Source organism: Euprymna scolopes, chromosome 2 (assembly GCF_053919585.1).
Source record: "Euprymna scolopes isolate OS-2025 chromosome 2, ASM5391958v1, whole genome shotgun sequence".
NCBI lineage: Eukaryota > Metazoa > Mollusca > Cephalopoda > Sepiida > Sepiolidae > Euprymna > Euprymna scolopes.
This window is the reverse complement of record NC_136483.1, coordinates 61,550,292-61,555,137: the sequence shown is the minus strand read 5'-3', so window position 1 is coordinate 61,555,137 and position 4,846 is coordinate 61,550,292. Positions and strand designations below refer to the sequence as shown.

Genomic DNA, 4,846 nt, shown 5'->3' with positions numbered 1-4,846 from the left:
TCAATCTTAGAAGTATTTGACATTTATACCAAAATGGGTCAAGAATAAGAAACTTGATAGAGCAATAAAATGATCCAAGCATCTTTCAACGAACTTTAGCAGCAGATTTGATGTAAGTTCCCCAAAGGCAGAATCATTCATTGCAGTTAGAGAAAAGTGAGTATTCAAGCGTTAGTGTTGAGAAAAAGGAGAGAAGCTGGATTTTAGACGCAATGAAGTAAACCTCCACCTTTTACTCCATTGCAGGAGCTGATCAAGGTCGGAAGAGAGTAAATCAGAAAGATTTTGGTTATTAATGCTCTTCAAAGTGTTGCCATAGATGGTTGTGCGATATGCATAAATGTCAAGAAATAATCTTTCAATGTAATTTGAAAGATCATTACTAAAGATTAGGAGGATGATTCGGCCAAGAAACAATCTTTGAGAGTACACCGGCGTTGCTACTGTTACATGGAAAAGGGATGTCCCCTTTCCATGTAAATAAGAAGAATACCGGATGTGAAGATGAGATTACGATAAACCTAGAATCGAACCATGTAGGCAGACTTAAGAAATGGAATGTTAGGAATTAAGTCGATTATCCGATTCTTTTAGAAATCTGAATATTAAAATTCCAGTTAAAAAAATCGACAACGCAAAAGAAAAATGTATTTTTAAAAAAAGTAGGTTAGGTTAAAAAATAGCTTAGGTTAGGATTCTTTTCTTTGCCAAAAGGGTGTTTGGACAAACATACGAAAAGCCACGTGAAATAATCACGTTTGAAAACACACTTCTGACGTCATAGACAAAGGACATTTCCCAATATAGAATTCTATGGGTTCGGATTTTAGTCAGTAAGCCAGAGAGAGAGAGAGAGAGGAGAGAGAGAGAGAGAGAGAGAGAGAGAGAGAGAGAGAGAGAGAGAGAGAGAGTCAGTTGATCAGCCAAGAGTTGACATAATCAGTTGGAGAGGAAAGTCTCTTAGAGGCGAAGGGTAGAAGATTAACCATGTAGATCCAAGTTTGAATTCCTGACGTCATTCAACTGGTCGATCAGATGAATAAAGAAGTCATCATTATGTTGTAACTGTTGTCTTGTGTCATCCTTCATCACGAACGAAAGGTAATTGTGTTTATCATCTTATAATGAACATTGTGTACCCTTCGAAAATTATGTGTCTTCCCCACCATCATCATAAATGAAGTATCTCCTCCTTCCTGTATGTGTTAAGAACTGTATCATACATCTCTGATTCCGTATTAATTGTCGTCACCACCATTATACCCTGTTATACATGTACCTGTTAATGAGCCCTGCTGTTCCCCGTTACACAACAGCTACTATGTGCTTTGGCCTTTTACTCACTAACGACTACACTTATCAGAGAGAAAGATAGTTGAAAAGATATTCCCAAAGATTCCAAAGCTAGCGAGCACGTGAAGTAAGCCTTCGTGTTAAAACGTGTTAATGAAAAATGATATGTCAATAGATATTGTTTCACAAACCAAGTCCCCGTCAATAGATTCACTGATTACGCTTAAAATATCATCTATATATCTAGCAAGACAAATTTAACATTGTTTGTCATTGATTAGACTATTCTTGTTGAAATTATGATTCAATAGGGGCGACAAATGGCTAGTTTATCTTTAATACATCCAAAATCTAGCTTCCATGATTTTATCACCAGCGCTATGATCCCCACTTGGCCCTAATTGAAATGAATGGTCGTCGTATTAAAGAAACACCCTGTTTCGACAAGCCTCTGAGACTGACCTTCAGTCCTCACCTGAAATGGAAAAGTTACATCAAATCAGTTGCCAAGGTTGCTGTAAAAACGGTCGAATCATTCTACTGTACCAGAAGGTATTTCACTCCCAACACAATTCTCTATCTGTACAATAGCCAAATATGCTCTAAGCGAGTACTGCTGCCAGGTCTGGGGAGCAGCTGCTAAGAGTGCCCTTTCCTCCTGACTTATATACATTTTTATTCCAGCATGATTTCTATGTATGTAATTTATTCAGAAGAAATCTATATTCAATTTGCATATTACATTTAAAAAAATCTTTTTTAATAATTCGCTAAATGTTATTAATTGTTTGTTGTTAATAGAATTTTTAATGGTTCTATTTAGAAATATCATTTAAAGTCGGTTTATTTAATTTATTTTTCAGTTAATTTATATTGAATTGAATTTATTTTCAATTATTAATATCTGACAACAGTTGCTTTTAAAACCGGTAGTAAGCTTATTTATTTCAGTTATAAGAGTTACTTCCTCTATTCAGCTATGAAAATTACTTCGCGTTTGATTTCTATAGATCAAGATGGATGTGTTTTCTGCTTGCCTAAATGGTGACTTTCCCTGTGGTGACTTTTCCTAACAAGTTAGGATATTCAGAATATCTTAAATATTATGTTACTAAACCCATCCATGAATGCATGAATGTAGGATTGACATGAAATTCTTAAAGATAAACTAAAATGACCGAAAAATGGGCGGGAATGACTTAAATAAATAAAAAAATAAATGACTTAGAATGACTTTAATGAACTTAAGGATGGATTGAATGACTTTAAGAATGACTTGAATGCTTAAAAAATAATTGGAATCCTTCAAAAGCAACTTGAATGATCTGGAGAATGACTTGAATGGCTTTGAGACTGGCTGGTTGTAAAGTGGATGATCATTTTACATTAAATTAATACAGAGAAGTGATCCCACACTTAATATCACAATGTTACATAAGTACAGCATGTAGTAAGAACATATACTACACTTTGATCTTGGCCAAAAAGCCAAGAAAAGGGTATTTATATGCTCCCCCACCGAGCAAATTAGGCACAAGGCCGATTTTTAATGTGAGCAGTGAAAGGGAAATGAGGACCAACCCCCCGGGAAGTAGGGGAGCTGGATAGTGAGAATTGGTATAAAGGGTGGATCCTAGATTGACCAAGGTCTTATATGTGGTGTTGCCCCAACATATAGTGTTTGATTGCAGTATGTGCCGGACAAATACTACACTTTGATCTTGGCCAAAAGGCCAAGAAAAGCTGTATTTATTTGCTCCCCCTCCGAGCAAATTGGACGCAAGGCCTATTTTTAATGTGAGGAGTGAAGGGGAAATAGGGACCAACTCCCCGAGGAGTAGGGGAGCTGGTTGCCCCTACATTGACAAAGGTCTTATATGTGGGGTTGGTATTTATTTTCTCCCCCACCGAGCAAATTGTGCACAAGGCCGATTTTTAATGTGAGGAGTGAAGAGGAAATGGGGACCAGCTCCTCAGGGAGTAGGGGGAGCTGGATAGTGACAATTGGTATGAAGGGTTTCCCCTACATTGACCAAGGCCTTATATGTGGGGTTGGTATTTATTTGCTCCCCCACCGGGCAAATTAGACACAAGGCCGGTGTTTATTGTGAGGAGTGAAGGGGAAATGGGGGCCAGCTCCACGGGGAGTAGGGGAGCTGGATAGTGACAATTGGTATGAAGGGTTTCCCCTACATTGACCAAGGTCTTATATGTGGGGTTTCCCCCGCATATGGTCTTTTCTTGCAGTATCTGTCGGAACAGATACTACACTTTGATCTTCATATTTAATTTATTTCGTTTAAAGAAAAAAATCCATTATAAAATTAAAAATTTTAAAAAGTAAAATCTCCAAAAGACAAAACAAATTTAGGCACAAGGCCCTATAAGATCTGGGGAGGGAAGTGTTGCAGGGTCTTTGTAACTAAAGTAAAAATTGGAGTCTTTGGCGACTTTACTCTTGACTGGCAACATTTACCACAATACCTCATTAAATCTGTGGACTCTAAACTAACTAATGAAAACCCCAGCGTTTTTGCAAAAAGGATATATATATATATATATATATATATATATATATATATATATATATATATATATATATATACAATTTCTGTATGTGTGTGTGTGTGTGTGTGTGTGTGCGTGCATTTAAAAAAAAAGTGGTGCGATGTTGCGCATCTGCGGTGGTATACCCCTTTTCCCCGGCACTGTGCGGAAAAAATTGCACCGGCCGCTGCCACGGACCAAAGTGTAGCAGGGGAGAAAAGAAAGTGCAGGGAAATGGGAGGTGTGGAGGAGAGTGGGTGAGGTCAGAAGAGAGAAAGTGGATTGATCTCCCCTCACGGGGATATCAGATTAGTCAGCTAAGATCCCCTGCAAGGGGGGGGAGCAGCAAAGGAAGCAGCAGAGTGCCGCGTCGCAATTAAGAGAGAGAGAGAGAGAGCGGATAGACATCTCTGCCCAGAGAGGGGAGCAGAAACGAAACACCCGCCCTACCCACGTCACCCTACCCACAAACAACCCCAAGGAAGCGAGAAAGAGAACCCGGTCTGCTTAATCCACTGGGAGAGCAGCGAAGGAAGACAAAGATTGGGCCTGCCAGATCAGAGTGCTGCTCAGGCAATTAAGAGAGGAGAGAATAGACCATTTCAACCTTAGAGGAGAGGAGGAAATGAAGTACCCAACAAACTAAAGCTAACTCCACCAGGTCGAGTCTACCAAAGAAAGTGTTGTCGGTCCCGAGAACAGCAAACTCCCAAAGAAGGGATCGGTTTTCGGGTCCAGACTACCACACAATGGCGTTGGTCCTGGGGGGGGGGCGAAAAGGGTCCAGACTCTCCAAAGAGGGGGTCGGTCCCACTAACAAAAGTTAGTAAAGTCACAAAAGTGATCAAAGTGAAAGCCTTAAACTTGACGGGTGGGTCAAGTGGCGGACCTCTTGAAAAAATCAAAAAATGAGTAACTGGGAGAACAGATACTACACTTTGAGATATTAAATCTTTTATTCATATTAAAAATACAGTCAAAATCAACGATGAGCAAAAAACTTAGG

The 4,846-nt window shown here is 39.1% G+C and overlaps 1 pseudogene; it reads right to left on the bottom strand.

The window, feature by feature from the left end:
• Window positions 1-2,656: 2,656 nt before the first annotated feature.
• Window positions 2,657-2,794, bottom strand: LOC145243460 (U2 spliceosomal RNA; annotated as a pseudogene).
• Between the last annotated feature and the right edge of the window lie 2,052 nt (window positions 2,795-4,846).